Source organism: Gymnoscopelus braueri (assembly GCF_963280865.1).
Source record: "Gymnoscopelus braueri genome assembly, chromosome: 20".
Classification (NCBI taxonomy): Eukaryota; Metazoa; Chordata; class Actinopteri; order Myctophiformes; family Myctophidae; genus Gymnoscopelus; species Gymnoscopelus braueri.
Window position 1 is genome coordinate 27,613,369 of NC_137622.1, and position 11,024 is coordinate 27,624,392.

Here is an 11,024-nt window from a genome sequence, read left to right on the forward strand (position 1 = left end):
AAGGCCTGGTGGCGTGAAGGTAAAGCACAGGATTCATACGCAGAAGGTTGGGGGTTTGAATCCTGGCTATAGCTGTTTTCGTTTTTTTGTTCATTAGAAGAGGAGGATGGATTTAGCCCGCCTTCTTCAGGTTGTAGAGGGAGGGGCTTAAAAAAAAAGATTTTAAGAAATGATTTTTCCCCACTCAGCTCTGCCTCCTTTCATCTCTGCCACCTTGCACCGTTGCCTTGGGAATCTCGTTCATATTGTGTCGTTGCTTTGGGAATCTTGTTCGTATTGAGGCGTTGCTTTGGGAATCTCGTTCGTATTGAGCTGCTGCTTTGGGCATCTTGTTCGTAGCGACGCGTTGCTGAGTGTCACGATGGTCCGAACTGTCACTTTTACCATCTTTCGAGATTTTCTTTTTACCATTTTTCAGAGTTTTCTTTTACCATCTTTCGGGGTTGCCCTTTTACCATCTTTCGGGGTTTCTCTTTTACCATCTTTCGGAGTTTCTCTTTTACCATCTTTCTCTTTCATCATCTGTGAGGTTTGAACTCACAGTCTTCGCACTCCGAGGCGTTTATCTTAACCACTGCACCACGGTGGTTCATACTTAAGGTGTTCTCTTGCACCTAGTTAAGTGAAAGGTTAGAGGTACAGGTACAAGAGCCAGGTACAAACTTGGAAAAATGGAATTGCTGGATTTGAACTAAGAACCTAGGGTTTGTTAGTCCTGTATCTTAACCACTGCACCACCGTGGTTCATGCTTGAGTAGTTCTCTTGCGCGCTGTTCACTGAAAGATTAGATAAAGGTGCAAGAGTCAGGTAAAAGTTAGAAAGATTTCCATGCCGGATTTGAACTGGGAACCTTCTGGTTGCAAGCCCTGTATCTTAACCACTGTACCACTGTGGTTTACACCTGTTCTGTTCAATTGCAAGTTCTTTAGTGAAAGGTAAGATAAACGTAAAAGTGACAGGTAAAAGTTGAAAAGATTTCCATGCTGGTTTAGAACCCATAACCTTCTGTGTGCAAGTCCTGTATCTTAACCACTGCTCTACTGTGATCAATACCTCATCTGTTCTATTATGCGGCTTTCAGTGAAAGATTAGGTTACAAGAGCCAGCTAAAACGTGGAAAATTAAAAAAAAAAAAGAAAAGCAACAACAAATGTTTCTGCTTGTTGTAATGCAGGTACAAACTTGGAAAATGTAATTGCTGGATTTGAACCAAGAACCTTGGGTTTGTTAGTCCTGTATCTTAACCATTGCACCACAGTGGTTGATAGTTGATTGGTTCTCTTGCGCGGTTTTCACTGAAAGATTAGATAAAGGTGCAAGAGACAGGTAAAACTTGGAAAGACTTCCATGCTGGATTTGAAATGGGAACCTTCTGGTTGAAAGCCCTGTATCTCAACCACTGTACCACTGTGGTTTACACCTGTTCTGTTCAATTACAAGTTCTGGACTGATAGGTAAGATAAACGTAAAAGTGACAGGTAAAAGTTGAAAAGATTCCCATGCTGGTTTAGAACCCATAACCTTCTGTGTGTAAGTCCTGTATCTTAACCACTGCTCTACTGTGATTAATACCTCATCTATTCTATTATGCGTCTTTCAGTGAAAGATTAGGTTACAAGAGCCAGGTAAAACATGGAAAAATGTAAATGCTGGATTTGAACGAAGAACCTTGGGTTTGTTAGTCCTGTATCTTAACCACTGCAACACCATGGTTCATACTTGATTGATTCTGTTGCGCGCTCTTCAGTGAAAGTTTAGATAAAGTTGCAAGAGTCAGGTAAAAGTTGGAAAGATTTTTCAATGTGATCAATTAGATGAAGGTAAAAGCCCCAGGTAAAAGTTGGAGAGATGTCCTTGCTGGTTTTGAACTCAAGACCTTCTTTGTGCAAGGCCTGTATCTGAACCACTGCTCCACCATGGCTCATACTTTCCCTGGTCTCTTGCACGTTCTTCACTGAAAGATTAGATAAAGGTGCAAGAGTCAGGTAAAAGTTGGATTTGAACTGGGGACCGGACTGGAATCATTCCAATGCCTGAACTCTTTTGTATAATTCAATGTCCACCTCTCAGGTATCCAGCAATACAGCAGAAGGACAAGACTTGGAGTCCAGAGACAGCAACAATGACCACTTAACATTTGGAAACCCCATTCAAACTTTAAAATGTTCATCTTACTGTGAACATGTTTGCCTGAAAACAAATCTTTGAAATGTTTCATAGTTTATGAATATACTCCTTTAAAAGGTTTGGCACCTCAAGAAACACTTTCACCTAGAAACTCCATTCACCCTTTTTATAATTCATCTTACTGTGGACACAAATGCTTGAACTTTTTACTTTGAAATGTTTTGTAGTTTTGGAGATGTTTAACTTTTAAAACGTACAGCTGAAAACCAGCAAGGACATCTTTCCAACTTTTACCTGACTCTTGCACCTTTATCTAATCTTTCAGTGAAGAGCGTGCAAGAGACCAGGGAAAGTATGAACCATGGTGGAGCAGTGGTTCAGATACAGGCCTTGCACACAGAAGGTCCTGAGTTCAAAACCAGCAAGGACATCTCTCCAACTTTTACCTGGGGCTTTTACCTTCATCTAATTGATCACATTGAAAAATCTTTCCAACTTTTACCTGTCTCTTGCAACTTTATCTAAACTTTCACTGAAGAGCGCGCAACAGAATCAATCAAGTATGAACCATGGTGTTGCAGTGGTTAAGATACAGGACTAACAAACCCAAGGTTCTTGGTTCAAATTCAGCAATTACGTTTGTACCTGCATTACAACAAGCAGAAACATTTGTTGTTGCTTTTCTTTTTTTTTTAAATTTTTCCACGTTTTACCTGGCTCTTAATTGTAACCTAATCTTTCAAAGAAAGCCGCATAATAGAACGGATGAGGTATTGATCACAGTAGAGCAGTGGTTAAGATACAGACCTTGCACACAGAAGGTCATGGGTTCTAAACCAGCATGGAAATCTTTTCAACTTTTACCTGTCACTTTTACATTTATCTTACCTTTCATTAAAGAACTTGCAATTGAACAGAACAGGTGTAAACCACAGTGGTACAGTGGTTAAGATATAGGTCTTGCAACCAGAAGGTTCCCAATTCAAATCCAGCATGAAAATCTTTCCAAGTTTTAACTGACTCTTGCACCTTTATCTAATCTTTCAGTGAAGAGCGCGCAAGAGAACCAATCAACTATCAACCACTGTGGTGCAATGGTTAAGATACAGGACTAACAAACCCAAGGTCCTTGGTTCAAATCCAGCAATCACATTTTTCCAAGTTTGTACCTGCATTACCACAAGCAGAAACATTTGTTGTTGCTTTTCTTTTTTTTAAACATTTTTCCACGTTTTACTTGGCTCTTGTAACCTAATCTTTCACTGAAAGCCGCATAATAGAACAGATGAGGTATTGATCACAGTAGAGCAGTGGTTAAGATACAGGACTTGCACACACAAGGTTATGGGTTCTAAACCAGCATGGAAATCTTTTCAACTTTTACCTGGCTCTTTTACGTTTATCTTACCTTTCACTGAAGAGCTCGCAATTGAACAGAATCAGTGTAAACCACAGTGGTGCAGAGGTTAAGATACAGGGCATGTACTCAGAAGGTTCCTAGTTCAAATCCGGCATGGAAATCTTTCCAACTTTTACCTGACTCTTGCACCTTTATCTAATCTTTCACTGAACAGCGCGCAAGAGAACTACTCAAGCATGAACCACGGTGGTGCAGTGGTTAAGATACAGGACTAACAAACCCTAGGTTCTTAGTTCAAATCCAGCAATACCATTTTTCCAAGTTTGTACCTGGCTCTTGTACCTGTACCTCTAACCTTTCACTTTACTAGGTGCAAGAGAACACCTTAAGTATGAACCACCGTGGTGCAGTGGTTAAGATAAACGCCTCGGAGTGCAAAGACTGTGAGTTCAAACCTCACAGATGATGAAAGAGAAAGATGTTAAAAGAGAAACTCCGAAAGATGGTAAAAGAGAAACCCCGAAAGATGGTAAAAGGGCAACCCCGAAAGATGGTAAAAGAAAACTCCGAAAGATGGTAAAAAGAAAATCTCGAAAGATGGTAAAAGTGACAGTTCGGACCATCGTGACACTCAGCAACGTGTCGCTACGAACGAGATTCCCAAAGCAGCAGCTCAATACGAACGAGATTCCCAAAGCAACGCCTCAATACGAACGAGATTCCCAAAGCAACGGCGCAATATGAACGAGATTCCCAAGGCAACGGTGCAAGGTGGCAGAGATGAAAGGAGGCAGAGCTGAGTGGGAAAAATCTTTTCTTAAAATCTTTTTTTTTAAGCCCCTCCCTCTACAACCTGAAGAAGGCGGGCTAAATCCATCCTCTTCTAATGAACAAAAAAACGAAAACAGCTATAGCCAGGATTCAAACCCCCAACCTTCTGCTTATGAATCCTGTGCTTTACCTTCACGCCACCAGGCCTTTCACATAAAACGATTAATTTAGGTGATACTTGATGTTGAAGGAAGAGCTGGCTGGTCAAAAGATACAAATATTCAAATGTTTGAATATTACCATATTAATATTAGAATTATTAATGTGGTGTTTCGTTTTTTCATCATATTTAAGTAATTTGATTATTAGTTTTAGGTGACCAAAATTATTGAAGTTATTTTCTAATCAAACACATTAGCTGTTGGGTTTTTACATTAATTTAGGTCTTTACATAAAATATATTTTTTAACTGAAAAATATATATATCACTCATGGCATGCAGCATATCACATTAATGAACAATTATAAACTGAGCCAAACTGCATTCAGTTTTTTTAACAGATTTTAGACAGCATTCTGCCTGTTTGAAATTTACATTGAATTGATGCCAATCACGTCCATTCAATGTCTTTGTTACAACATAAAAACCTCATGACATACTATGCTATGTTCAATATAACCATCAATATAGTAAAAAAAACTCATGTCATAGGACACTACATAGTATCCCATGACAACTTACTCTAATATAATACTGTCAAAAAACATGGAAAGGTGGGTTTTGATTTCAAGACATCTTTATTGACACAAATGCATAATGAATAAACATCTGTCAAAAGGATTTCCATTGTGCTCCTTTTTGTGTGTGTGTGTGTCTAAGGATCAAATCGTAGATCAGTGACATTAAAATGTAGGCATTTAGCAGACTCTCTCATCCAGAGCAACTTACATTAAGCAAGGTAAACACATACACAGTACATAGAATGCAGAGAGACAGTGTAGTGACTCAGTAAACTAGGATCACAGGTAAACCAAGAACCTAGCATCAGTCTAAAAACCATGGGTCTTCAACAGGGGGTCCGGGACGCAAAGGGGTCCTCAGAGTTACTACAGGGGGGCCACCAAATCTTTGTGTGATAGGAAATTCTTATTTTTTTACATTAACTTGAACCCTATAGCATCCCTATTCTGGTGGAAACATTTGACGTAAAATAGCCAATCTACATACGCATCGCAGAGATTTGGTGTAGAGGGAAAAATGAACAGAACCAAGTACAGAGCCAAAGGTCAAGTATTGAGGGTTTAAGTGGTTAAATGTCTGAAAATACACATTAACATGAATCCAACACGACACTGATGACAGCGCTGTAGTCTATGAGGCTATCTATGAAATCTATGAGAAAGTTTGATCTGCGACACAATTGTATCTGTACATTGAAACTATATGATACCAGGTAAACATAGCATCTGTCTACATAACATGCTATCTAAATCAAAATGTTAACATTATGGTCAAGAAAGTAACAAACACATGAGAACAAATGACCAGGGTATGTCTGCATGGTCGTCTAGGTCAGTCGCTAGCATCAATGGAGCAGAATGTGAAGGGTCTCACACACTCTCTTCACCTCCAGGCTAGTGTGTTAGTCCAGTGGTTCTCATCCTTATCAGGCCCTGACCCCCAAAATAATCGTATTTGAACAGGGGACCCCCCAAAATAATCCTATTTGAACAGGGGACCCCCACCCTGACAAGCACTTGGAATTGTAGTAGTTGAGGCATTACATTTAGTTTGACTCGGTTCCACAGATAAATATTGTGCAAATAGCAGATCTACAAGCTCACAAAGCCTATGTTCAACATTTTTGCTTTTTTCTTATATTATTTGACAATTTGGCCAATATTTAACACATTGTTATAGTATAGTGTGTGGATTAATTTTGATGGAGTAATGGTCTTTTTTAAAACAAAAACATTATTAAAAAGGTCTTAAAAGACCTTAAATTGACACTTCACTGTCATCTGGGAACCCCCCCAAAAATCATGTCGGGACCTGATCGACCCATGACCCACAGTTTGAGAACCACTGTGTTAGTTGACCAGCCACAGCCCACTTTGTAGTTACTAATGTCAGCTGGTTATGGTGGCAATACTGGGTGAAGGAGTAAGGGGAGAGTGAAGTGCTAAGGGCTGAGGCTGAGACTGAAGAGGTGAGTCTTCAGATTACGGCAGAAGATTGGGAGTGATTCTGCAGTTCTAACTGCAATGGGGAGTTCGTTTCACAGTTTGGGAGCCAGAAGGGACGTGTGGAGCGTTGTCCCGGATGTTTTAGCGAAGGTTCTGACAGCTTCCCTGTGTTAGCTGATCTGAGTGAGTGGGAGGGGTTATAGGGTTGAATCAGGATTTGAAGGTATGGGGCGGGGGCTATGACTTTGGTTGCTTTGTAGGCCAGCATCCGTGATTTGTACTTTGTGTGAGCAGTAACTGGGAGCCATTGGAGGGAGCGGAGAAGGGGGGAAAACTTTGGCTGGTTGAAGACCAGTCATGCTTTATTTGCTGGGGCTTAAGTCGCATGCCGGGAGGCCAGTAAGGAGCGAGTTACAGTAGTCATGTTTTGATATGACTGAGATCTGGATAAGGAGCTGGGCTGACTCCGGGGTGAGGAAGGGTCTGATCTTTCGACTGTTGTAGAGCATTGGTTCTCAAAGTGGGGTCCTTGAGGGAGTTCCAGGGGGTCCCCGCTAAATGATAGATAGTTAGGAACCAAATGGACCCGTTAGGGTCCATTTGGTTCCATTTGTACACTCTCAGAGTTAAATTAACATTGATTTTACAACATAAATTGGGGTCGAAGAGATAGAAATGCCATTAAATGGGGGTGCCTAATGCATGTCAAACTGGGGGTCATTGAAATTAAAATGTTTGAAAATCACTGCTAGAGCCGTAAAAATCTTCTCCTTGGCATATCTTTTCAAATGGGTGTCAAAGTGTCAATTTGGGGGTCCTTGACATGAAAAAGTTTGAGAACCACTGTTGTAGAGTGTAAACCTACAGGATGGAGTGACCGTAGCCCCTTTCGGGACCCTGTTTACCTTTTTTATATTTGGGAAGGCGGTATACCAGGGTCCCTTGTTGGTTAGAACACGCTCTCTCGTACCGGCGGCTACCACTGTCTGGTCTCGGGCGTACAGCTCGTCGCTTAGAAGTTGCAGAGATTTCTCAAAGGTACCAACAAGAGCAATACTAACACGCGAGAAAGCGGCATCAAAAAGCGGGGATCGGCGATGCCGTTTAACATTTTTAATAATTTAGTAAACCTTAAGCTCCTTTCTCACACTCTGCTCCACTGCCCATGTTCCGCCCCCCCGCGGTGACTGACAAGCTGCGCGTCCTACGTTACTGCCTCTGATTGGCGAGCTCCTACATGCTTGCATGACAATCACAACGCGGGGAGGCGGGACATGGGAAGTGGAGCTGCAGGAGCAGAGTCTGAGAAAGGAGCTTAAGGTTTACTAAATTATTAAAAATGTTAAACGGCATCGCCGATCCCCGCTTTTTGATGCCGCTTTCTCGCGTGTTAGTATTGCTCTTGTTGGTACCTTTGAGAAATCTCTGCAACTTCTAAGCGACGAGCTGTACGCCCGAGACCAGACAGTGGTAGCCGCCGGTACGAGAGAGCGTGGTATAACAAGGGACCCTGGTATACCGCCTTCCCAAATATAAAAAAGGTAAACAGGGTCCCGAAAGGGGCTAGAGTGACCGCTGCAATGTGTGCCTTGAATGAGAGCTGACTGTCCAGGACAACACCAAGGTTCTTGGCCGTTAGAACAGAAGCCACCAGGGAGTTGTCTATGGAAACAGTGAGATCCTGCGTGGGGCAGGACTTACCTGGGAAGAAGAGAAGCTCGGTCTTGTGTGAGCAGTAGACAAGACATCCACTGTGAGTGACGGGGGTGGAGAAAGAAAAACATTTTTCATTTCTTCAAAATTATTGTTTTTAAAAAAAGTGGAAATAGCCGATCTACAAGCTCACAACGTGTCACATTGCGATGCGTTGTGAGCTTATTGATCAGCTATTTCCATTACTTTGGAAAACCTTTGATTTGAACATTTTGCAACATGGAAACGATTATGACGCCGATTATATCATAATTGTGACAGGCCTCTCAGTGACATTTCAATCACAGATGAAAAAGAGAAAGAAGCAGTGGATCACTCTGCTTTAATTTCTAAATGATTCTAACATGAAGGACCCATCGAGTCCAAAGGAACATTTTAAACAGTTAGCTTCACAAACCACATTTATTTTTGTCCTGAAGGCTTGTTGGAGTTGATTTGAAATCCTCAATGAAAGTATTGTCTCTCAGTTCCTTTGAACTGAAAACTTTAGACAGCTGCTGCAAACAGTTTCCCAACAAGATGATCTGGAGAACCCACTACCCCACCTGTCTGTCTGTGTGCTGGATAACCCACTACCCCACCCGTGTGTGCTGAAGAACCCAGTACCCCACCTGTGTGTCTGAGTGCTGGATAATACCCCACCTGTCTGTCTGTGTGCACCTGGATACTCTGGTATGCAGTGACAAGTCCTGAGCACCTCTACTGCAACAGCTTTGGGTGCCACTGCCAACACAGCAAAGCCACGGTCGCCCGTGGAGTCTTCATCAGTGGTGGAAAAAGTACTCAAATGTTTTACTTAATTAAAAGTATTAATACTGCAATGTAGAAGTAGTACAAGTAAAAGTCTGTAATTCTAAATTTACTTAAGTAAAAGTACAAAAGTATTGGTATCAAACTGTACTTAAAGTACCAAAAGTAAAAGTACTTTTGGCCACACTATCCAAAACACCACAACATTATTAAAGGTCCTAGCCCTAGAATGGCTGTGATATTACATACATTCCATGTATTCCATATACAAAGCCATAGATCACTCCTATGCCCTCCTGTGGCAGTGAAATGTATCACAGCCTTCTAGGGCTATAAAGGTCCTATACTTTAACTAAATGTCCATGTCATTACAGTTCTCAGAAAGCGTCCATACTCACTCAGAAACGTGTTGAAATGTCTCACAGACTCTCTTCTCCTCCTGGCTAGTGAGTTAGTTGGCCAGCCACAGCCCATCTTGTAGTTATTAATGTCAGCTGGTTATGGTAGAAATACTCAGCAAAAACTCAGCTCCAAACAACACACAAACATATATCCACACTGATATTTATCCCTGGCTCTTGGTGACAACATTTACCAGATCATTTTATAAACATCTTTGTTTTCACCTGTTCTCCTTCCTGCTTTTTTGTTGTTGTCCCACCTCCTCTCAAAACCTGCTAGGTTGACTAGAGTTGATTGACACCTGGCTGCCCAATGACATCACTTCCATGAGCTTGGTATAAATGTAACAAATATCTGACTGCTCCCTAGTGGACCTGCTGGTGCTTTAGCCAACTGGTTAGTGGTTAGTGCAGCTGCTAGTGCTATGAGAAACTTCCTCTTCTGGACAGTTATATTTGATGTTTGAAGAAAAGTTAACAAGCAGCTTGTCGAACTAAATCTGGAATCATTTTCACTTATGGGGTCCGTGGCACAAAATATGTTCAGATGGGGGTCCATGGTCAAATACATATTAATTTGACATAAACAGTATGAGAACCACTGCCCTATATACTTCCTGGGTCATATTTTAATTTGTTTTGAGCTTGTAGATCTGCTATTTTTTATGCTTTTGTGTGACGCTGTAGTATGATCAAGGGTATTCATTTACGAATCAAAATAACTACAGTCACTGGGTAAATTAATACCTGATGCTTTAATAAGACTAATTAAGATATTTTCTTCAAACATTATCTAGTTTTCTAAGTTTTCATAATTTGTTATATCTACAAGCTCGTAGTTGTGAGCTTGTAGATCTTCTACTTTCTAACAGCCGAAATATAAAATAGGGTTAAAGTGGTTGAACTGATTTTGATGCTACATGAACTCCTTTTGCTGGGGACCCCCTGGAACCCCCACTAGGACCCCTGGGGGTCCCTAGTCCCCACTTTGACAACCGCTGTGCTAGGAGACTTGAGAACAGGTGATTTTCATCCATCCACCCATCCATCCATCCATCCACCCATCCATTCATCCATCCATCCATCCATTCAGGCAGTTCTATGTTGTGAACTCATCTGCAAATAAAATATGGAACTGTTTCTAAAAAAGGGGTATGCATGGAGGTACTGCAGGGGGTATGTGAGAGAATCCACTCAGAGAAAGTTTTTTTTACTGTTATGTTTAATAAAAAACACTTACAAAACTTTGCGTGAATCTGCAGATCTATAAAATCTAATAAAAATCTGACTAGCACAGCTGTTATTGAATAGAAAGCAAAAGTTATTTGCACATTATTTGAACACATCAGTGGTTCTCAATCTTTTTCGTGTCAAGGACCCCCAAATTAACCACTGTAATAAATGATGCTGTAATGATGGTCTTTTTCTGAACAATCATCAGATGGTGAGGAACAACGGAATTGGAATTGACTTTTAAAAGGTAATGTGATATACTGACCAGTAGGTGGCAATGTTCACTAGCATAACAGAACAGCTTGAGTTTTCAGTCCTGATATGCAGTAGCCTGATTATCAGACTGAAGCTGCGTGGAGCTTCAGTCGGGCAGTTCACTCAGAGAGTGGGCGGGGTCTAGGGTCTGGAACCAGGCTAAATATGCAGTGTTTTTCCCCTCAAACACGCACAATACTACACACACACACACACACACACACAC